The following is a 26,371-nucleotide window of genomic DNA, read 5'->3' as shown; positions in this document are numbered from 1 at the left end:
TTTTAGTGGCTGGGACGTGGAACCTACTCAAAATTCAGGCAATAAAGTTTAAGAATCACTGGCATAGAGGAACCAACGAACTTAGGCCTCTGCCTCAGTGCATCCAACAAGAGCACGGGAACATATAAGAAGAAAAGAAATCCGTGGTGTTCGTCAAGCTCTTACACACTGCTCCACGTACGGGGACAACACTGAGGAAACAAAGTTGTCGAAACTAATACTCGGTAATAATGGCTTTTCAGGCAAATTAGAGTAAAGTTCAGTCTCATAGCATACTATTGAAGTTCGTCTTATATGCCAAGATAAAGAAGAAAGCAAAGTAAACGCTTCATTATTTTTATTCCGCCTGAACATCCTCAGGAAAAGTATTATCAAGTACATTAGTATTGCCCATAATCATTGGTTGTATTTTACTGTATTACAGATTATGGCTTACTCCCACGAAAATTTTCTTTTAACCTTTGCCCCGTCAAGGATAGAAGGCATAGTCCCTGCGGAGCTTGATTCCAGTTAATCTGTTTCGGAAATGGTCAACTCCTTAAACAGGAAAACTCGGCAACCACAAGACGCCTTTAAAGAAAAGCTGCGCCAACTGTTGATTCATATGGCCTAGTTCATAGTTGCGACCATCCAAACGACGGGACAAGGACTACTAAGCTCTCGAAGCATTTCTCGTGACACCTACAGGAAAGAGCCGTTTTTAATCATTGTGATCATCGACACCAAAGAAAATCAGGAAGGGCTGAATTGATGAAGACCATGAAAATGACCGATACAACACTTGGATGTAGATGCCTGCACCTTCTTGGAGCTCTGCGCGTTCAGTAAATTAATGAAAAAAAAATATCCAACATAGATGCCATAATTATTCAGTTACATAAACGATGTCATTTCATCATGATTTATTTAATAAAACACAATTAATTTTCGGCTAAAGTGATTTAAATCTCACAGCTTTCTCTGTCACAGTGTCATTATAAAAGGGCTGCAGCAATTTTGACAGATCATTTAGTAAGTGGATTAAAAAAGATTATTGAAATATGGTCGAAGCTACAGTGAGGGTATATTAATATCCGGGACTGGTGACGGAATGTAAATATCCTCCAGATTGTTTGATTCTCTCTCTCTCTCTCTCTCTCTCTCTCTCTCTCTCTCTCTCTCTCTCTCTCTCTCTGAGACCAGCGTTCGACTCTCGAACCGTTACGAAGAAGGCAGACATAAGATCGTTCTCTAAAATCGTTATCTGAGATAATGATCATAACCAATGTCTGTCCAACGTCATCTGAACTCCACTACACTTTAGTATCAATATAAAATATTTTTGGGCACGGCCGACCAAGAAAAATCTTTACCGCAACAATGCTCTGTGGAATATCATAGCTCCAAATGTAGCCAAAAAAGAAAACTGATGCGCAGTCCTATGTGCTTTCCGACTTCAAAGATATAAAGTCACTGAAAATAATAAGAATTTATATATGTACTCTCTCAAATGGAACTGTAGAAGAAGGATACGACAGTAATTTAATTCAAAAGAACCACTTTTATCTTTAAACTTTTTACAGCACTTAATACAATTTCTCACATTCTTAAATCCTTTTAGAATAATAAGGTACACTTGGGTGAACGCTACAGTTTGAAGAATGAAAGATATTAAAAATATCATCTGTCTTGTTCCCAGGAGCAACCTCCAACATATGAGGACTCTGAGATTAATTCGCAGACCTCGTAGAAAAAAGCCCCATGTATGAAATACCATTTAATATTCAATTACTTTGGTAATCATGAAACTTCTTGAATTCGTTGTTGGAAGGGGGGACTAATAGAGTCTTTGAAATGTGAGAAAGATTAGAGTTTTGCATTCATGCCGTATGAAAATTGAAATTCTAATAATAGAATTTCATTAATCCTATTGATCGCAGATACTTCTCCTACAGTTTGCAACTATATATAATGGTTTCCTAGAAACATAATCAGTGTCAAGTTGAATTTTTCCAGGGGTGCAAGTCAGTTTTGTCATAAAATCCCCTATTAGAAATGTAAAATGGTTTGTAGAAATCGGGAAAAATTAAAATGTATGGATCCCAAAGGTTATTCTTCAACATGTTGAAAGCACATTAGTGATCATGTCCCCAAACAAAAGGAACATCTGTCTTGGGTAATTTAGTTATTGCAGCAGTAATTCGCAAGAATCTATAAATATAACTTCTATCATATCCTCTAGCGCCAAGGAATTGCAGGTAAATAAGTGTAGATGCCGAAAAGTTTACAAAATTCAGTTAGGAGGATATTTATCAAACCATTTTAGGGAATGTATTATTTGAGTGACAATGAAAATAACTTTCCTGACTACAGCGGTCTGACTTCTGCAACCTTACAATTGATTATAAGTCTCTCTCTCTCTCTCTCTCTCTCTCTCTCTCTCTCTCTCTCTCTCTCTCTCTCTCTCTCTCTCTCTCTCTCTCGTGATATCTTCCTGGCGAAGGTGTAATTAAACTCACTGGAAGATCTTTGTAATATCTTTTTATCCAGAAATTCGTATCAGGGACCCACATACGCTGAATACCTAAGAGGCAGAAGAGATTTTTTTTTTACCTCTTCCTCCTCCATTTATGTCTTATTCGAGGAAGGTCTCACAAAACATTTAATCAAGAGGAGATAGCATTTCCTCTCATGTTTTTTTTTGTTTTGTTTACATCCTTAATTACTTACTGCAGCGTCATCAAATGAACATTCATCACGGATCTGCAAAAGGTTTCTTCAAACGAGTAATTACGGGCGATATTAGAGCTTGTTAGTATGAGTTGCTCGGCCTTAATAAATCTCTGTTAGGTGGTGACGTAAGAACTGGAACATCCCTGAGATCGAGCATGACAGACAGGTAATTCATTACAGCTGGATCCTCATGATTTAACAAAGAAGTTCTTTTTAAGCTTGAAGCGAGCATTTATTTTTTCATTTATGCTTTATAAGGATTTTTTGACGTTCGTCATGTAAGCGCTTTTAAAGTGGTAATGTCTTTCATTCATTCCCCAACCTTATATATATATATATATATATATATATATATATATATATATATATATATATATATATATATATATATATATATATATATATATATATATATATCCACTTCAATTCTACTGTTTTAATGAATGACCGCTAAGAAAATGCTTTTATATTGTCCATTTCTGTAAGATCAGTATTCTTCTCCTTTCTAATCTACTTGTTTAAAATTAGCCCTTTTAACTCCACTACAGAAAACAGAACGCGCCTATTCTATTGTACAACGGATATTTACGAAAAATGACTGTTTTGTAAAATCTTACTCTCGTTAAATGGAAGTTTCTTTTTTTTTTTCTTCTTCTGTTACAATTAGATCTTCAAAGGGTCGCATCGAGAGAGAGACAGAGACAGAAAATAAAAGTGGATACGCTCGCCCTTTCTCGGAAAAAAAAGTGTAATATATAATTCCCAGAAAACAATCTAATATTTTTTACCCTACAAAGTTCTCGTGTTTCTATACCATTTAATATTTGGTTTCGTTCGGAACGTCTTGTTACTGACTTAATCTTTTTCATAGACATTGAGTGTTTAATAATACTAAAGTTTTAATCTATTTCATAGACAGTGAGTGTTATATTAAAGATTTAATCTTTTTCATAGGCAGAGGATGTTATCTTAAAGATGACGTATACATACAGACTCACGTAAGGCTACTTAACTGCAGCACTCATAGAGGCGGATTTATAGAAAGATCAGGGCCTAATTCATCAAATAAAATTTTTCTGAGCGCCATCATACGTGTGAAATATTAGGAGATTTCTCCATATTTTCTAAGAGTGTATGGTAAGGACCAAGCTAAAGACACAGCTTATGTGAACAAAATGTTGGGAGGGGTAACTACATCCATGCTATGGCAAAAACTTTTTCGCGCTCTTCTTTAAGCATACTTTAATATCAGCCTCCCTCGCAAACAATATACAAGACAGAAGATACAAGAAATCACAACTTTATGTGAAACACATATGGATGCTAAAGTAACCAGCAATTTAAATGGAGAATAAGTTTCTCACTCATCAAGTGGTTTGAATTAACATTCAAGGTGATAAGAGTTACAGCCTCACATCAGTATCGAACATACCATGAGAAATGTCTGTAAAAAAAAAAAAAAAAAAAAAAAAAAAATTGTTTGCCAACCGTGCTACATGCAAGATGGAATCTGTACGTAGGTGTTTTCAATATTGACCATGCATTATCTTTGTTTGGTTTCATAGCACATTTTGTGACTTTTGCGGTGCACTGCAGCGTGGCTTCGGCCCCTAGCTGCAACCCGTTTCGTTCCTTTCGCTGTACCTTCTTTCATATTCTCTTTCTTCCATCTTACTTTCCAGCCTCTTCTAAAAAAATTGATTCATAGTGCAACTGCGAGGTTTTCCTCCTGTTACACCTTTCAAACCTTTTACTGTCAATTTCCGTTTCAGCGCTGTATGACCTCATAGGTCCCAGTGCTTGGTCTTTGGCCTAAATTATATATTCAATTCAATTCAATCCTATAAATGTCTACTATACTGTACATATCATGCCAAAGAACTGATGGAACTATGGGTTAATAGATTTATTGTAATTTTTCAACTTTTAAAAGGATATGACAATTTTATCAATAATATCTTTACAAAGGATTTCCTTTCATCTTCACTACGATGAAATAAAACTTTCTGTTTCTTGCAGATTCATCGTGAAATTCAGGAACTGTGGTGGCGGATAAATACTTTCATTATCGAAGCAGCAGATTATAAAAGAAACGAGATCAGAAAAGAGGAAAATTAAATACGGCAGAATACCAGATATATATTAGGTGAGTTAATGGACTTTTCATTACTTAAACCGTATTAATGGTTATTAATGTTCCATGGCAGCTTTAGTAAAAAGCCTTGGTTTCTGTGACATTGCAGCCATGTACTGTACATTAAAAGCTTCTTTAGATCCTACATTTGAAGCTTTACAATGGAATACTAATCCTTTGACATTTAGAGTATCGCTGCCAGTATGTATGCCTTAATGCACTACAGAGAGAGATGCAATGCTTGTTGTCACTTACATTATATATATATATATATATATATATATATATATATATATATATATATATATATATATATATATATATATATATATATAATGTAATATATATATATCTATCTATATATGCATTATATAAGGCATACATACATTAAGGCATACATACGGTAGCGATACTCTCTAAATGTCAAAGGATTAGTATTCTATTGTAAAGGTAAAGTTTTTTTATCCATCTATGTTATTCAAAATGAAGGCGTTTTAAAGAATGTATTCTTTCACTTGTTATGACATAATTCAAATTGACACCTACTTAGATGGAACAGCTCTCCCATAAGATTGATGAAATAAGAGAAATGTATATGTATATATATATATATATATATATATATATATATATATATATATATATATATATATATATATATATATATATATATATACATACATACACATTCCTCTTATTTCATCAGTCTTACGGCAGAGCTGTTCCATTTAAGTAGGCGCCAATTTGAATTGCGTCATAACAAGTGAAAGAATACATTCTTTTAAAACGCCTTCATTTTGAATAACAGAGATGGATAAAAAAACTTTAGCTTTTTCAAGTAGTTTTTTATAGATGGTTAAAGTATAACATTTTGTTTAACATAGCACCTTGATTGCATCACAGAAATTTCTGTTAATAGATTATTTGTTGTCATAGGCCCTCTTATTAATGAGATAAACCACTAGGTATGCAAGAGATTGCTCGTGCACGTGGATTCTTAGGTTTTATATAGATCTTCATTTTAGGATTAATTATATGTTCGTATCTTATATGGGATATGATTATCTCTAGTTTTTATCTTTTTCCATTTTATAGGTCGGAAGATCGAATAAAAAATACGCTGTAACAAATCCAATTGCCTTAGGTCATTGTTACTATTTATATTAATTTATGTTTGTACATAGTTTTTTTATCCGATCTTAATATCAGTGGCTTATGTCTCTAATATCCGAATGGAAGTTTAAAGGAAAATAAAGCATTATTATATATCAGCACCTTCCCAGCTGTATTTCACTGTTATTACGGTAATTAATTCTCTCTCTCTCTCTCTCTCTCTCTCTCTCTCTCTCTCTCTCTCTCTCTCTCTCTCTCTCTCTGCATAGGCTCTTCATTCGTGCATGTGACATATTGATAGAATTGTAGAAGTATAAGATTTTTCCCTTCATTCGCTTTGACTGGAGCATAGCATAAAATTGCGTTTCATCGCTTGAAAAAACTTGAGCAGATTAATTTTACTGGAAGCTTGTTTATAAACTTATGCTGATTAGTTCATAACAAAATGAAAGTTCATTAAAGGAAGGTAAATAGTGTCAGCAGTGAAAGCGTCTAACCTTTAGAAAGGAATACCTAATTATTTAATACAGTGATACTCTTTTGAGAGAGAGAGAGAGAGAGAGAGAGTGGATATTTCACTTTAGTTATATCTCTTGACACAGTCTATTTCGTTTATAAAAAAATAGAGCAGACAGAAAATGTATCACTTAAGCTTAAAAGATTATATGGACTCGTCACTTCCACGAACTAATATTGTAGCCGCGATAAACATTTTTTCTTTTTTTTTCTGGAAAAGTTAATTGGTTGAGTATAGGAGAGTCAGCTTCGCTGTCTCTCGCTAAATACAAAGACAGCTAATCGTTCTCTGATGCTTCGGTTGCATCCCATTTTGTAAGCCAGGAACCAGAACAGGTGTTGGTTTTTTCCCTTCTTTTTTATTTCGTGTCAAAAGGCGCTTCATCGTCGCTAAATTACTATTCCGTCACGTTGAAGGATTATCATTACTCTTATTATTCCAGTGTTTGCTTTTTTTTTGTGTATGGAATTAAAAACTTTTTTAATCCGTTTACAGTTGTCATTTCCAAGTAATTTATTTTCGTACGTCAGGAAACAACAGAATAATGTTGGCATAACGTTCAAATAACCGTATTTTCTTATCATTTGTGCCGTAAACCGGAGATTATGCCAAGATTTTCGTTGGGCTTTATTTGTCTATAAGAAATAGTACAACCTCTTCCCACTTTTTTTTTTTTTTTTTTTTTTTTTACAAAGCTTCCACTCTTTACCTCTTTATATAAATGCCTGTGTGTATGTGCGTGTATTAAAATGGGAGGGCAGAAAAGGATAGAGCGAAGAGGAGTCTAGGAAAATCATGAAACTTGGTGTTAATGAAGCGTTTTTTGATTAAAAGTTATATGTTCCTCTTGCCACGGCCCACATGACTGACTCTTATGGATACCAGTTGCTCATATGTTGCTTGCATCTTTAATGAGTTTCCCATGTGTCTTTTTATCGTCTTGTTACGCATGCCCTGAGAGAGAGAGAGAGAGAGAGAGAGAGAGGGAGAGCATGATTGATTTGAATCGCATTAGTAATATAACTGATTGAAATGTATATGGCTTATTCATAAATAACGTTTTGGTCTTTTTGTGAATATACACACACACACATATATATATATATATATATATATATATATATATATATATATATATATATATATATATATATATATATATATATATATATATATATATACTGTATATATATACACATATATGTTTATATAACAGATTGAAATGTATATAGCTTATTCATAAATAACGTTTTGTTTTTTGATAATATATGATTATATATATATATATATATATATATATATATATATATATATATATATATATATATATATATATATATATATATATATATATATATATGTGTATATGTGTGTGTGTGTGTGTGTGTTTGTATAACAGATTGAAATGTATATAGCTTATTAATAAAAAACGTTTTGACCTTTTTCTGATAATATTTAATTAGGATTGCAGTGTGTAAGTTAACGTTAAATGCAATGTGTAACTTTTGTTTTATGCATGACGTTCCACGATGCTTCATATAAAAGGAAGGTTAATTAGGCTATATATTGACTCATTTCTCAAAAATTGAAAGCGATCAATTACATCACCCAAGAAGTTAATTTGAACGTAATCACATGTAATAAATGTGTAGGTAATTAGAGATTCAAGCTAATCTTCAGCAAATAACGGCAGTAAATCCCATATTGTAAATGGGGCCAGACATTAGTATCCTTTTAGATTAAGAGCAACATTCAGGCTTTTTCCATACCCTTGCAGCCTGCCTTGTATATCGTTGGCGCTCCTAAACTAATAATGTTGTGTTGGCTGGTGCAGTGATCATTGTATAATCTTTCATCTCATTCAGAATAGAGTTACTGACAGGTGAAAATAATATAGATAATATAAATCATCATGCAGAGGATTTTCGCACTTTTACAGTATTTATTCATAAGTATATAAAAATAAGCATGTCAATTCACGTTAGTGCCCAGTAACTTCTTACAATCTAACATCTATTTATTACTTTTATTGGCAAAGATGAAGATATATCATGCGTGATTACCGGGTACTCATTTCTTATTTCATAACCAGTATTATTCCTTCATATCAACAAAAAACAAAGCGCATCAAATAACGTCACGTGCACTCGACAGATGTTTCCTTCTTTGAGCTAAATTAAACTCTTGCCTTTTTTGGTGTCTGATTGGTTACAGTGCCAAATAAGATTACCGTGAAAGTAGCCCAAGACGTCAAACTTAAAAGAATGTTTCTCTGTATATTTGATTTAAGAATGCTAAAGTCTCATGCAGTGTTTTAGGTTTAAAACAGTTTATACATATTCTGAGGAATAGTAAAAGTTGTTAGAATTTTAATAAAGTAAATAACAGTAATTACAACGTAACACTGTAAATAAATACATGTGCAGTGCTACAGAATATTTAAGCAAAGACCAATACTGCCATTTATATCAATATGGGTTCATTGTATATACCGATTACCATTCCGGAAACAGATGTATTAGCAGTAGTAAGGTGAATAAGAGTCAGAGATATATGTTTAGTGCTGAAAAAATAAATTATATATATACAGTATATACACACACACACACACACACATATATATATATATATATATATATATATATATATAGACATAGATATATATATATATATATAGTATATATATATATATATATATATATATATATATATATATATATATATATATATATATATATATGTGTGTGTGTGTGTGTGTGTGTGTGTGTGTGTGTGTGTGAGAGAGAGAGAGAGAGAGATTTTTCATTTCATTTTCTATAACTGTTCTTCTTTCCAGCAGATCAAAATACCATTTCTTCAAATACATTCCAGATCTCTCTTTTTTGCCCTTCCATAACTGGGGTTCATATGTGATTTCGATGACTACAACCGTAATCTCCACTATAAAACCTGGATGGATTTCCGATATCTTTATTTAAATTTCAAATGAAATCCGGATTTACCTAGGTTCTTGGGATATTGGGAATAGCGAGTCACTCGCAGGCGCTCTTAATAAAGTATTTTTAAAAATTTTTTCATAAAACTCAGAAAGAGAAAGATAGGTAGAGAGGGAGAGAATATTTATGTTCTAAATGTGTGAAGAAATTAACGCCATGGAATGATTTGCGTCACATCCAGCAGCCTTAAGATGAAAATAGCCTGACGCTGTAGAAATGTTATCATTCAGCATCTTTAACGAACATGAATCATCCAAAATCACCGGCTACAAAGAATGTGAGATTTTGCGTAGAAAATCAACTGTATGAGTCATTCTGTCCTCAGTTATTCTTCCTTGCTGTAGATATTCATCAATAATAGGTCGTCAGAATCTTTCTGAAAATTGATAACGGCCACAATTCAGATTTGCTTGTTTGCAGCCACTTGTCGTAAATCTCTCACAGGCGTATACTGTTTCAGCATTATTTTGTAGCAAGTAGAAGACAACGTTTTTAATTTTTCATTTTTTTTTATAAATGTGCTTATTGGTATTCCTTATTCCTGGATGTCCACATTTTTTCAATGAGAAACGAGGAAAAATAAAATATGCAGGAAGTTTTATAAAAACGAAGAAAAAATTTAACATAGACTAAGGCAGTATAAGTGAAAAAAGAGAGTAAATAAATATATAAAATTGAAACAGTTCGGGAACGTTCTAATCAACGAAATAATGAAGCTTAAAAAAGAAAAATCTCGTTTTGAAGTAATTTTTCTCTCCGCGTTTTTCCTCCCATCCAATCCAGAAACTCTGTAAACGAGAAAATCCTTCCCTAATCAGACCAGCGCCATCATTTACTCGCGAGCACATTCAGGTCCCGGAGCCAGCCCATCACAGCCTCTTGCAAAATCAAGTTGGGAATCTGATGGGGAATTACCGGCAAATATGTAGAGAATTGGGGGTAAAAATAATAACGAATTGGTGGCAAAAAATAGAGAATTGGTGGTTAGAAAACCGAGAATTGGTAGCAAATAAGCAAAGAATTGGTGGCAAAAAAATAGGGAACTGGTGGCAACAACATGGAGAATTGGTGGCAAAAAAATGGGACTTGTTAGCAAAAACAAAGTGGTGGCAAAAAATTGAGAATTGGTTGCCAAAAGTAGAGAATTTGTGGCAAAGAATAGACAGTTGGTAAAAAAAAAATATGCTCTTTTATCACAAATGCCTTTAATGGCTGACAAAGTAAAAACGTAAAAATGGAATCATATGTAAGATGAAAGTTCCTCAGTAAGAAATATTTCCTGAAGACTATGAAGAATAATTTCTCTCGTTTGAGATGAGAATAAATGAAACACTTTCTGTGTAGGAAATCTTGATGTAGGATTTAGAAAGATTTCTTTTTTCCTCGTCAAAAGAAATGAAATGCTGTTATCCTTTCCTTTGAACTGTTTTTAAGTGCATTTTAATCCTTGCGTCAAAATTTATCACACAAGAAAAAATTTTTATTTGAAACGAACAAATGCTAGATAATTTATATGAAATATGTCCCACAGCTAAACTTAAAATCGATTTATAATAATAATAATAATAATAATAATAATAATAATAATAATAATAATAATAATAATAATAATAATAATAATACATTTGAAATAAAACACTAGGAGTATATTCACCATGATATGCGAATAAGTAACATTCTATAATAATTCTAGTTGAGCTTTATAAAACAGTTGCCTCAGTTTACGTTGAATGCATTGAAGAGTTTTCAGTAATATTAAGAAATTTTGGGTAAAAGACTCCTCGGTTGAAAAAGTAGGTTGGATACACTTTTTTTTCATCAGAGATTAGAACTCAGGTAAAATACACCAGACTAATCACAAGTTTCATTTCTGTCATATACACCATCCTTGCAAGACGTATTTAATATTGCATTGTCATGTTTTGAAATTTCTAATAGTTTTCACGTCAATATATTTCATATAATTTGAAAGTGTACTTACAGACAAATTTCCAGAACTTTTCATTGAGGAGTACTGTACTCTGATCTACCCTGTTATTACTAAATCGCATGAAATATTTTTCGTCCAATAAATCCTATTCCCGTAGGGGGGGGGGGTAGTGTCATCAGTGCACCACATGGGGTACACTGTAGGCATTACTGAAGGTTCTTTGCAGCGTCCCTTCAGCCCCTAACTGCAACCCCTTTCATTCCTTTTACTGTACCTCCTTTCATATTATATTTCTTCCATCTTGCTATCCACCCTCTCCTAACAATTATTTCACAGTGCACCTGCGAGGTTTTCCTCATGTTACACCTTTCAAACCTGCTTACTCTCAGTTTCCCTTCCTTTGGCCTAAACTCTGTATTCCATTCCAGTAAATCCTAGGCTTTACTTAATCCCCGTCAACCCCTCCCACCCGTTTCATATCCTCAACACCACAGCAGTATTCACTCATCTTCTCATATGACTTTGTGTCATCACCGAAACGATACAGTATTTTCCTTTGTGAGTAGGACTAGTAATTGGAAGGACAAGGTCACTCTGTGTAAAGAGTTTAACACTAAAATGAACAGACAAAAAAAAAAAAAAAAAAAAAACAGTTTGGTAGGGAAATAAGAAATATGCCTTATGGTTATGAAAGTTCAATATATTTTCAAGCCATCAAGTTTATTTGAAAGCCTGCCTTTTCTGTATTTTCACTGGTTGATGCCTTATAGGCTATGGCGTAAAATAAATTTGTTGAAGAATAATGCAAACACAGAAGACTGAGAAAGACCGCCTGATGACTTAATTTCGAAGAGTCATTTTTAACTTGGACCTCATTTTTGACAAACTGGTCGAAGACTGAAGACGAAGATTTTCCATGGAAGATGTTTCAACAAAAAATCCTGTCCCTTTTTCCGTCCATCAGAGATTCCAGGGGAATCGTCATAACTGTCAAAAGCGGTCTTAGTCATCCATTATTCATGCTGACAAGTTGTTTTCGTTGAGAAGCGAGATTCAGTATCGTCGAACGGCTTTCCACACACTTGATTTCAATTCGACAACGTATTCGAGTCGTATGAAATTAGAATAAATAACGGAATAGAATTATGTAGCGTAAAAAACGAAAAGAAGCTATGTAATATAATTAAAGAAGAAAGGGGCTTTTATTGGGATCCTGAAGAACATTTATAGTGAAATTATAGGGAAGTCGTGATGGAATTTTGATTTGATTTCATACCGTTTACCACATTCTTCACTTCAAGTGATAAATGTCCTCCCCCCCCCTTTTTTTATTTTAGGTCCCAGTTTGGTTTCTTTGAGCTGGTATTTATTCTTTTGTCCAAATTTTCTTATTGAAATTTACCATAATTATCTTTTGCGATTAAATATCCAGACTATGTTCATTCAGTGCTCAATGGGCTCATGGTGCCCGCTAATGCGAGAAACGTTATTCATATCCATTTATTTTTCGCATTAATATCATAATCAATATGGGCCCTGGCTATCATGTACGTGTAATTGCAAATAACTTGTCTCTTATTTGTTTATCGAAAACATGTAAATTCTCCTAATATTTGAGCCTACTTAGGTTTAAGAAGAATAGTTATCGTATTAGGAAAAAAATCCACACTATCGGCTACCCTCACCCCACCCCCCAAAAAAAACTCATCGCAGAGTTTTAATTATCTTCATAGTATAGTTTTTATACCATCTTTAGCATGTTTAAGAAATCTGTTTTCTTGTATTTTTGAGGGAAGACAAAATCGACATGTGTTTCTGTACCAAGGCTTTTTTATTAACTTCTGTGCAGAGATTTTACTCTTTTTGAATCAACGTTGTGTATGAAGCTTGGTTTCTATAAATAACAAGTACAGCATAGTAATGAGGTGTTATTTTTTTGTAAGTTTAAAATCAGTAAGTTTCACATTTTGCGGGCAAAATGTGAAACTTACTGCAAAATGTTTTTGCTAGTATTTTTATGAATATCTCTCTAACATTAGCATTTTCAAATCATGTTCTTAAATCAGTAGGCCTATCTTGTAAGAGTAATTTGGATGAACATTAATTTCCTGCTGTCACCTAGCAAAATTTCTTTGAAGTAATAAGGCCCCTTTTTAAATTATTTTTTAAAACGCCTCCCACGACCTTGTTAAATGTAGCCTGTGAAGCAAAAATGAAATATGCTAGAAATTTCCCAGCATCAGCTACATGTCATTTTCATATTTAGTACGAGATTACTTGAAAATGTTCGTACATTTCAAATAATGGAGAAAACTAAAGTGCACATAAATCACGACTGTTTAAATTTAGGGGTCAAGAAAATCATCAGAAGAGATTCATTTATTTTTTAAGTGTGAAGAGGCCGTTGCTTTTTTTTTTATTTGAACCCCTTCGTTGAAATGAAAAGCTTTGTTATGCTTCTGTTTACATCAAGAGATTGTAGGTTTAATTATATTAATGTTCATTCATACATCAGGGTAATTCTTTACCTTTCTCTTTCAAGTTATTTGCGCCAAAATAATTATAAGATTCCAGAGTTTCTTGACATTGCTTTTTCACTAGTATTAATAGAAAGTATAATTACCTGATGATCCTTTTTTTTTTTTTAAATTTTTTTCATACTATGAACATCGCGTTGTTAAGGAAGTGGCCTTGAATGTAAACTCTCTCTTCGTGAAAATTTATAATTTCCTTTTTCTTTTTGTAAGATATTTTTTCTAAGATTGCGTTCTTTCCTTCTCATGCATTAAGGAAATGATAATTTCCAACTTATTATAATTGTCTGTCGTTTAGTAAATGTGTTTTCACTTACCATTGAGTTTATTTCCGTTAAATTCTCATTGTATTTTGCTCCCCTTGCTAGTGGCTACAGACCTAAATAATGACGTGAAAAGCTAATTAAATGTCTCCGGAAATAGCGAGCAGCTGTAAAGTGCAATAAACGAGTAAGTCCCTTGGTGCTCAACAGCTCAGGGACAGAGATCAAAGAGAGGTCAGGATGCTGTAAGATATGAAACTTGAAGGAAGGGAATAATTAAACCAGTCATTCCAGTATTTCTGAGAGGTTAGTCACGAATACGCATTAGACAAATTCGGTCATTAAGATAGTGCTCTGATTATTCATTAAGAAGCTAAGCTTATTTCAAGCATTATTTAAAAATCCTCTGGTAAAGAAGGTAATTTTTTGGTATTTAGAGAAATATTAGTTTTCTTTAATTAAACTGCTTGGTAATACCCAAAAAAGCATTGGATTTTTACGCGACGAGAGACTATAGAGGCAATTTTATCAGCCTTAAGGCAGTTCTGACGTTTATATTCAAAATAGTTGTGCAGTGGGATTCTTAACCATTAGTCTGAAAACTGAACCACATTGACCATATATGAATAAATGTAGATGTCAGGAGAAAAATAACTTACTCATGTGTCGTCCATTTTATATAGTGAAACTATGTCATAAAGTAAGCACGTTCGGTGTTAATATTACTAATGGAAGTATTTAAGATAGTAAGAATTATGGTTGTTCAAAGCGAGATGACAGTGGTAATAGTACTGCCTATCCATGATAGTAACGAAGTTGATAGCACGAAAGAAAAAAGTAAGGAGGAAACTTGATTTAATCGAAGATGATTGCTCCCATGAACAATGATTCAAAAACCAATTATTGGCGAGATAAAGTAAAGCTGTATTAAATAGTAGTGGATAAGGGATTTACTTTTTTCATCTGTTAGTTTTCGGGGAGGTGATCTACTGTTGTTATGTGTATAATTTGCGGTTTCACGGAATGAATAGAATTATTCAAAGTAGAAAGTGATGTATGGAAAAGTTCCCTTAATTTTCAATTTAGGGTTTGATTGGGTTAATCAATATATTCGTATTAATGTAGAGAGAGAGAGAGAGAGAGAGAGAGAGAGAGAGAGAGAGAGAGAGAGAGAGAGAGAGAGAGAGAGAGAGAGAGAGAGGAAATCTTACTTCACTGACAACTAATTTGGAAAATCATTTTTCCTGTGACCATATATATGGGACCAATTATTAAAAAAAAAGTTGTAATATTATGTTATGGTACTTATAAATATTAAGGCTTGATATGCAGAATATGTAATAATTATAATTTTAGAAAAATAATTTGAAAGGAAACTTTGGTAATCTCTAACTTAATTGTGTCATGGACAGCAGGAAAAGAAAGCCCTCTTGAATACCGTTGGTTAAAAGTCCGTGGAAAACCCCTCTTATTTTTATAACGGAATTCACGGAGATTAATAATAACAGGAATTTATTATTATTATTATTATTATTATTATTATTATTATTATTATTATTATTATTATTATTATTATTATTATTATTATTTAACTCTGGCCTGATGAAATTGTGCGAGACTGGGCCAACAAATGTAATTTTACAGAGGTGTCTTCCTCCAGACACCGAATTAAATGAAGTTTTAAAGAAGTCTCGTCAACTTAATTCTTTTCCAGCACTCCAAAGACTTTCATTCCTGGCTTTCCATTTTGCGTCAGTTTTTCCCTCAGTAAATCTTTAATAGCTTTTCGAGGAAGTTCAGTAGTTTTATTCCACTGTTTTTAGTTCTTAAGTACTTTATTTATCAACTCTCACTCTTTTTGGAAGCCACGTTGGTATCACTATCTCGTGATTCGGCATCAATTCATTTCCTGAGGCAACTAAATAATATTTCATCTTAATTTCTTATAAGCATGTGTGATAGATGAACGAGGGATGTCTTGAGTTTTTCTGCTTTATAAAATTCGAGAAAGTTTGAAGATGGAAATTTGGTGTATGTGTGTATATAGATTCATATATATATGTTTGTTATATATACATATATACATACAGTATATGTATATTATATATATAATATATATATATGTTATATTATATATATATATATATATATATATATATATATATATATATATATATATATATATATATATATATATATATATATATATATAGAGAGAGAGAGAGAGAGAGAGAGAGAGAGAGAGAGAGAGAGAGAGAGAGAGAGAGAGAGGGGCGGGGTGTAAACTCGATATATGCGTATCACATTTCCAGCTTAGTGGAACTTAAGAAAAAAATAAGACATGTAACTGACGCGAGATGTCATACATTTGAAATGAATCTTCTTACGTTCGCTTTCAGAACTTCATCTATGAGATACCGTGATGCAGGAAATGGAGGAAGTGACGTGAGTTTTATCATGTGCATTATTCATGAAATTGAACGTTAGATTATGTTGAAAGAGGTGACAGATCAAGGAAATAAACGCATGCACTTTACTTTCTCTATATTAAGAATTAACCTTCCCTACGCACACACATAAATGGTTGCATCATTATTAGGATTCTTTTACCGTTATGCACTTGTTTGCCAGTGACAGGTTTATCAGCCACATGTCGCATCATTCACAACTTCTTTACAGTTGCCTTTTCGATTCATATATTTGAATTTATTTCTGTCTTCCCGACACCAAATTTTCATTTAAGATATTTTCAGGACGTAACATTCCCTGGAGAAACGTAGCTCTTCTTTCTTCCATACAAACAGACAATATGAAATGTTTTCTTACGAACGAAATAATGGCTTAAGGGATTAGAAAAAAAATAGCCGAATTCAAATGGGAATGTAAATGAACCGGAACAAATTCGCCTCTCAAGAACCATGAAATTTTATGAAGGGAGTAACAATAAGAAGGGTTTTAATAAACAATGGGTTTTCGGGCCAAGTCATAAAGAATTCTGTGGTTCGAAACGGAGATTGAGAAAGTATTATATCAAGAAAAGAAAAGGTTGTAAATGTTCGGGGTGTTTCGAGAAAACTTTGTAGGAAATGAAATTCTTATTGGCATTCGAACTTTGGTCAAAATGTGTGGCGCTTTGATAATATAGTATATTACAGTACATTTAGAACGAGTAAATTTGTGAGAAAAAACATCCTGCATAATAAGTCGTTATTTATGAATATGTTATTAAACAAAGTTTCTTGTCTTTATTTTAAATCTCGATGACCATCACAATTGAAAGAAAATTTGCCGGAAGCTGTTCAAACGAATGAATATATACATATATATATATATATATATATATATATATATATATAAATATATATATATATATATATATATATATATATATATATATATATATATATATATATATATATATATATATATATATGTGTATATATATATATATATGTGTATATTTGATTTTTAAATCACAAATATTTAAAATATATATTATAAGAATAAATATGTGTGTGTGTGTGTGTGTGTGTGTGTGTGTGTGTGTTTGATTTTAAATCACAAATATTTAAAACGTGATGATTATAAGAACAAAGATACAGCAACGTGGCTGTAATATTTGTTCATATATATATATATATATATATATATATATATATATATATATATATATATATATACACACACATATATGTGTGTATTTATATATATATATATATATATACATATATGTGTGTATTTATATATACATATATATACATATATATATATATATATATATATATATATATATATATATATATAATATATATATATATATATATATATATATATATATATATATATATATATATATATATATATATGTAGTGGCTATAAAGAGCGGAAATAGAAAATTGAGTGGAATGAGTGAATTACCATGAAATTTACTTTTTCAATTTGCATTGTCGTTTCGACTCCATTCGAAATGTTAGAGCAATTGATGCATTTCCAACACTTACCATCATAGTGTTTGTTTGGAAATTCATAGAAATCAAATAGTAATTTTTTTACGACTTTTGACCAGTCATTTACGAGACCAGGCATTTCACCCGGTAATTCTTCAGAGGCACTCTATGATAATAGAAGAAGCACGCACGCAATGCATCATAAAGCCCAAGAATGACAAGAGAGAAATACTCTAATAATAGAACACCATTTATACTAATGAAGGAAGTCTTATTTAAGGACACATGCGAGTAATATCCTGAAGTATATGGCTAAGGATCTCGCGTTAGGCTGGGAAGACCCGAGTTGAAATATATGTAATGCTTTTCTCGTAAATGTAACCTGGTCCTTGATATATTACCTTCCTGGATATAACTGCAATCCCCGAGGCGAATGTTCCTCTCCATTTGTGGTTTGTTACAGGCATATTAATAACAGAATTTTACCCAAATATAATAAGAAATATTTATCATGAGAAATAGAGTAGTTACTTTGTGCATTCACTTTATACCATTCCCTTTAATCTCATAGAAGAATAAAATTATTTTTTTTATATTTTATAAGAAAAACAATACAATAATACAAATTTTACAGGTAGATCATAATATATTTTTTACATGGTAAACATTTCTTACGAAGACCTCATAATATTATGTACAAGTCATCACATATATGTTGCTGTTGAGAAAAATAAGTCTTGCATTTATATCCATACGATTTTAGAATGAGGAAGACAACTATTTAGGGAGAAGATCTTTGGACCTGCTGGTTTGGGTTCGTTGCTTTATAGCTATGAAACATGTTTTGTAACTAAGCCAAGAATATTTCATTTAGCAATGCAACCAAGCAGTGAGGTACGTGCTTAACACTTATATTAATAATTATCATAAATTATGATAAAAATTCACGTAAATAGTGATCAAAAATTAGTTATAGGGGATTTGGATTTCTTGTTGTAGGTTAATCACACGTCTGATAGCACATGGAATAACAAGTGGAGCGTCAGAGAAAAATGAGAATTAACCCAGTAACACTGAAGGCAAAAAGCGACGTAAAAACGAAAATTTCATTTGTTTTGTCTGTGTTTGTGTCTGTTACGGGTTAGACCTTTCTGGAGTGACGTACAGGCCGTGTGCAAAGTTTCGTCTGGATCTGTCAAGCGGTTCGGTTCTCTATAGTTGTTGACAAACAAATATATATATATATATATATATATATATATATATATATATATATATATATATATATATATATATATATATATATATATATATATATATATATATATATATATATATATATATTTATATATATACAGTATACAGGTATATGTCAATTTCTTGTGCTAGGTTTCTTAGTAAAAGGATCAAATATTTCTATCAGGACCACGACCTTATTTTTATCGTTAAGTGCTCCCCATAGCAACTATCCCTTGGGAAATACAAAGGTAAGAGTTCTAAGAAGGAAATTGACATCATAAATTCTCTTTGACGAGAAACGCCAGTTACAAGTTTGAAACGGAAATGTCGAGAACTAAAATATAGATATATAAAAATTTTATTCAAGGCCTGAAGTAATAAATGTATATCCATAAAATATTATCGTGGAGTTGCTTAAATTTCTTGAACAACTGAATTTTTTCTCTGATGATGATAATAATAATAATAATAATAATAATAATAATAATAATAATAATAATAATAATAATAATAACTGTTAGTTATTATTATTATTATATTATTAGGGTGGTAGAACTCTCCTGGTATATCAGTTCTGCAAACTACTTAGTTCCTTATTACATTACGATTAACAATTGTCTTCCTTTGTTAAGACAATTATATAGTGGCAAGAGCATTATCTTCATCATCATCATCTCTCTCTCTCTCTCTCTCTCTCTCTCTCTCTCTCTCTCTCTCTCTCTCTCTCTCTCTCTCTCTCATTTTTCCATTTTCCACTCATCTTCCCAAAAAAAACAGAGATGCAGAACAATTATCGAAAAATTGTTTGATATTCAGTGATTTGCGATTCATCACTTTCCAGGCATCCCATTTCGCTACTTTCTTTGGTCTGTCATCATCATTCATATTTGACCTTCCCCTGGCCCCTCGCCATTTTCGGTTTTGCATTTTCTTGCTCGTCCTTGCACATTTCAGTAACCCTCGTCTGTCATACAGCTGTCGTAGGCTGCAATAAATTTTTTTTTTGGTGGTGGGGGGATTCCCTATTTGCTGTCCTCAGAAGTTTAAGGGTTGGAAATAAACATAGATATACATAAATAGGTAATTTTGATAGTAAATGTTACCAATTCCCGATATTAATCTCCCACAATCCTTAAATCGCAGTTTCTCGTTCACACTGACATACATACACAGACACATATATATATATATATATATATATATATATATATATATATATATATATATATATATATATATATATATATATATATATATATATATATATATATATATATATATATATATATATATATATATATATATATATATATATATATATATATAATACTGTATATATGTGTGTGAAATATCAGCACACAATCACGTGTGGAGCAGAAATAAATTTCTGCTCACATCAGGATCGAACCCAGGTTTTTCAATTGGAAAACGAGACCACTGTCAACCAGGCCACAGAAGTCAGAAAAGAAGTTGAAACCTAAGTACCACTGTACTTAAGGCTTTACCTGGGCAAGCTGACTACTTGCATCCTTTCTGGTTGGCAGCGGTCTCGTCTTTCAATTGAAAGACCTGGGTTCGATCCTGACGTGAGTCAGAAATTTATTTCTGCTCCACGCGTGATTGTATGTTGATATTTCTATCATATTCACTCAGAAAGGATAATTCGAAGGAAATGCTGTCAATTGGGTCACTGCTGAGTCGGGAAGTTGGGGAAAAGAAGCTGGTATGCGAGCAGTTAGCTTGCCCAGGTCAAGCCTTAAGTACAGTGGTACTCAGGTTCCAACTTCTTTTATGACTTGTGTGGCCTGGTTGGTAGCGATCTCGTCTTTCAGTTGAAAGACCTGGGTTCTGACCCTGATGTAAGTCAGAAATTTTATATATATATATATATATATATATATATATATATATATATATATATATATATATATATATATATATATATATATATATATATATATATATATATATATATATATTATTATATTCGTGTGTGTGTGCATGTATATACATGTGTCTGAGACACTATTTGAAACTGAAAAAGTTCTTAAAGGAGGACTAGGCTGGCTAGCCTAAAGCAAACTTGACTGGTAACTGATTCTGATAAAGAAATGGAAAACCAAATAGACTTTTTAGTAGCGCTGACAATCTCTCATAGCAGAAGTTACTTTCAAGCCCTTGAAATTTACGCCATTCTACCATGTGTCTTTAGGTTTTGTCTCTGAAACAATCTTTCGCAACTTTTGAGGAAAATTAAGAACTTTTTCTTGTTTATGCAAGACTTATTTATTTGCAATTATAATCCTACATAAAATGTGTGCTACTTCATACCCTTAGAGACGGGATACGGGCTAGAAACGCAAGTAAACAGAAAATGCCTATCCTTGAACACCTAAACTAGGAAATCTGACAAGCATAAGCAAAAAACAGAATGATACTGACATTTATTAAGACAGGTGATATTACAGTATGTGGAGTTGATGGAATTTCTTTATTTCAATTTCTTATTATATATTTATCACTTTTTAATGCCAGGACTTCCTTATGTAATCAAGAACATTATTATTTTGAACATCATGATTTAATAGAACATTTATTACTTGAGACTCATATTAAGCTCATCTGAAAAAAGTGCACAGTAAAATAAAAATTTAGCAATAATGATTTTTCATGAAATGTCAGGATACCAAAACTACATGTCGCGTGACGACAAATTCTGACCGGGTCCTTTATCGCTTGTTTAACAAATCCGTGAAAATGACATTCTTCAATCTGTGGTAACGTTTTAATAAAAATTACCTTTGTGGGATAATAAAGTCTAACATATCTTAAGAGTTAATTTGAATTCAGCTAACACTATATAGATAACCATGCAGGTATTTAAGTTTTTTGCATGTATGCTTACGTGTCTTCTGTTATCCATTTGTCCTTATCGATTAGTCTCAAAGGCGTCCTTTTTCAGTCAACTAGAGTAATTTGCTTTTCTTTTAGCATAGTGAACTCACTGTCGAGGTTGAAACAAATTTTTCACCGTGGAAACACGGTTGACAGGGCTACAACTCAAATGAAATCCTGTGCTGTTTCCATACCAACTTATTTCAGTGTGAGTATTATATGAAATGTAAAATACTGGAAGTTTTACTCATACAGTAATTTACTGCGGTAATACGCGAGGAATTGGTTTGTACATTACAACAAAGATGAGAAGTCAATCTTTAACATGCACATGGTTTTTTTACGAAAAAATCATTCTTAGTATTATTACGGTGCAGATATACCTTGCAAATTTTGATAGTGTAAAGCCAATACAAACACAAACACACACACGTGCAAACTAACATTCAGGTTAAATAAAGCTGAAGATATTTATTAAACAAGAAAATACACCTAGATATAAAAGCACACAAAAGTCAAACAAATGTCCCAGGTAATCTCTTTGAAAAGTGGCTGTTAGGCGAGGAGTATATTTTATCAAGAAAATAAAATTAAAAAGTAAAGGAGATGCATCCCCAGCGACACTAGGGAGACAAACTGATTTCATGCGGCTTTGCATGGCGATGGGCTCTGCCAATCCTTTGGAAAATAACGAAGGGTCTGCTTTTGTGTGGTCGATGAACCCAATCCGGGTTTCTGCCACACTGGGTCGTAATAGGGAAACAAGAAAAACCATTGCCACGACTGAAGGATTTGTTTCCCCCTTTCCCTGCAGTTTTGAATTCCCTGCTGTATTAAAGATAGTTTATAACGTTAGAGTGAAAAGGTGAAACTTTCAACTGTCATGGTTGTTCTTTATTATTATTATTATTATTATTATTATTATTATTATTATTATTATTATTTGTTCATGCCTTTTTGGACGTTTAATGCGTTGGACGTTGACATGTCGCATAATTTTCTTTTATTTTATTGCAGTGTCACTAAAAAAAGGAATATTATATTTAATCTTTTATGCACAGGGATGACAAAATGATTGTATAAAATGCTATTTTTGTATGAAAATAAAGTAGCCCTTTAACAAAGAGAGGAAATAAATGAATTATTGAGTAAATAACAAAATTATGGCAATACGTTAAAAAAAAAAATTTAACCATCATATGAAAAAAGTAAATTGGATCCAAGCCAGAATTTCTTTACATGGTTCTTCCTTTTGATCTTCAGGATATCCAAAAAGTTTGAAGAAATCGAGAAGTTAAGAGGGCATTGTGCTTATTACAATTACATTCTTGGTAAATAGTGGCCAGTAGAGTCCGTATATATATAATTTAGGTGTGTACGCAGATAGTAATTGTATATATGCTGTATTTGCTGCAATAAAAGTTCTTACCAAAGTTTACAATAGTGCCCATTTTTAATAACCATTTTTTAGGTAAATGAAGTGTTATTAAAAGGGAATTATTAATAATATATATAAATGTTTTATTAAATTATAATTGTGTACAAAATCCTTCTGTATTACGGCCATTACCATCAATACATCCCCTTTACCATTTATATATATATTATATATATATATATATATATATATATATATATATATATATATATATATATATATATATATATATATATATATATATATATGTATATATATGCTAGTTAATATCCAATACTTACAAAACTGAACCATTTCCCCTCGTTGTACTAGGTTATGTTCATAAACACATCATGAAGGAAACGATAATCTTCACTTTTTCACTTCGTAACGCTTCAGGAAATATAATTGTTGTCATTCTTCATTTTTAAATCTATACTTTGATATATGTATGTTTAAAAATATGGATATGCATAGCTTAATTAATAAATTAACAGAAAGGCAAAGAGAGATAATTCTGTGCTCCCATTCTCCCAGAAGAGTAATGGCCGTCTGGGACGGGAGGGAAGTGCAAAGCCTTTAGTTTAAAGGCTTAACCTGAATGATTTACTGGCCAAAGTTAACCTTCTCCGAGTCTCCCTAACCACGAAGTATTAAAGTTTATCGAAAGTTTAGCCACTAGCCATGTAATAGCTCTGCTGAGGAGACATCTGGGCTTATATCGACGCCACTTAATCTCACCTGGCTGGCTGCTCGGATCACTTTACTGTATATCGCCTACTCAATATTCTATGTGATTTCGTCGGTTTTTTTTAGTTTTCTGGAAAACAAAACTATTGTGCCGGCTTTGTCTGTCCGTCTGCACTTTTTTCTGTCCGCCCTCAGATCTTAAAAACTCCTGAGGCTAGAGGGCTGCAAATGTTGATCACCCACCCTCCAATCATCAAACATACCAAATTGCAGCCCTCTAGCATCAGTAGTTTTTATTCTATTTAAGGTTAAGGTTAGCCATAGTCGTGCTTCTGGCAACGATATAGGATAGGCCACCACTGGGCAGTGGTTAAAGTTGCATGGGCCGCGGCTCACACAGAAAATAGATCTATTTTCGGTGGCCTTGATTATACTCTGTAGCAGCTGTACAGAAAACTCGATTGCGCCGAGGAAACTTCGGCGCATTTTTTACTTGTTTATTTCTTGCCCCAGAGCTTAATAATTTATACTTCTTAGTTCGTTATTTTTCTTTGTTTTTGCTGCTCCGTTGTTGTGATTGGCGCTTCTGCCCTTCCTACAAGGATTTAAAGCAGATCTTTTCCTGTCTAAAAGGATGGCTGCACCGTGCGAATTAATCTTATATTGAGCCCTCTCAATTTTTCTTATGACTCACTTCTCTTCCACGTTAATGTTGCTCAACACTTGGCCATTGCTTTTATTTCGCGAAGAAAAATATAGAAGCAGCGTTTATACAGCAGGTTTGTTCTCTGTGCAAGAGCAGGTATTGAAATACGGTGTGGTAAATCTATAGACTTTCCAGCAGATGGATCCTGGGTACTTGAAGGCATAGTAATTAGAATTCTTGAGTTCTTTTCCCTTCCTGTCATGGTTTTAGTTAAAGTGATAAACGTCGGAGGTTGGCTGGTTCAGATTAAGTTGTCTGTTACTTACTTCCAGCTACATCTCTCCGTTTGTAACTTCAAGTTACTGTTTGTTAATGTTAATTATGCATACCTCATCAGATATTTAATTCCATATTAAGTGTCATTATTTCATTACCTAAAAGCAAAAGCTTGGTTTTCAGCCTGACACCGAGCGTTATGAAAAGGTAATGGATTCACCAAAGTATTATAGAATTGACGATTTTTTCCTCGACCCTCAGTTATCACTTTTGCGGTTAAGGTAATTAATTGTCTTATTTTTGCTGTATTATTAGTTCGCTAATTTTATATATGCAAAACAGTTTGGATGATATACAAACAAATAAGCAATTTATATTTAAATTATAGCTATTTAAAAATTTTAAATTACACTTATGCATTCGAGACATTCGTTTGCATATGATAATTCGGGTTTATATTTTTATATATAATTCAAATGCGCAAAAATTAAATTTTTTTTTTCTCTCTCTCTCTCTGTTTATATATATATATATATATATATATATATATATATATATATATATATATATATATATATATATATATATATATATATATATATATATATATATATATATATATATATATATATATATATATATATATATATATATATATATATATATTATGTGTGTGTGCGTAACTTTTTGAAAAGATTGGCCAATCATAAATCAACTTTGATACCAAGAATCTATAAAAAAAAGTAAAAGCCCCTTTTGGAACACGTCTCCAGGAGAGTCTATCTCTTTAATACATATAATACTGCAACTTAATAGCCTTATTACTACTAACTAATCTAAAATCATAAAATCAAATAATATAAAAATATGCTTTCTTTATTACTGTGGGGAATACACTTCAATATAGGCTATTGAGAAAAGGATGTTTTCGTGGCGAAATAAAGGCATATCTAAACCTGGCGTATGCTATATTTAGGAACTGGCTCGCCCAGTTCGGTTGTCATCTCATCATCCTAATGAGGTGTTTTCTGTCTGTGAATACTGGAACAGTCCCAAGCCGGC

The 26,371-nt window shown here is 32.2% G+C and overlaps 1 long non-coding RNA gene across 2 annotated transcripts in view; it reads left to right on the top strand.

Annotated features, from left to right (window-relative positions):
• The window catches only part of LOC136828808 (uncharacterized), an 855,933-nt gene that overhangs the window by 225,388 nt on the left and 604,174 nt on the right, over positions 1-26,371 (top strand). For both annotated transcript variants that reach the window (XR_010850235.1, XR_010850234.1), the window contains exon 6: positions 4,732-4,858. This is a non-coding gene — a long non-coding RNA (uncharacterized lncRNA). The remainder of the gene's footprint in view (positions 1-4,731; positions 4,859-26,371) is intronic.

Source organism: Macrobrachium rosenbergii, chromosome 43 (assembly GCF_040412425.1).
Source record: "Macrobrachium rosenbergii isolate ZJJX-2024 chromosome 43, ASM4041242v1, whole genome shotgun sequence".
In the NCBI taxonomy this organism is placed as follows: domain Eukaryota; kingdom Metazoa; phylum Arthropoda; class Malacostraca; order Decapoda; family Palaemonidae; genus Macrobrachium; species Macrobrachium rosenbergii.
Note: the sequence above shows the minus strand (reverse complement) of the source record. Positions and strands in the feature narration are given on the sequence as shown.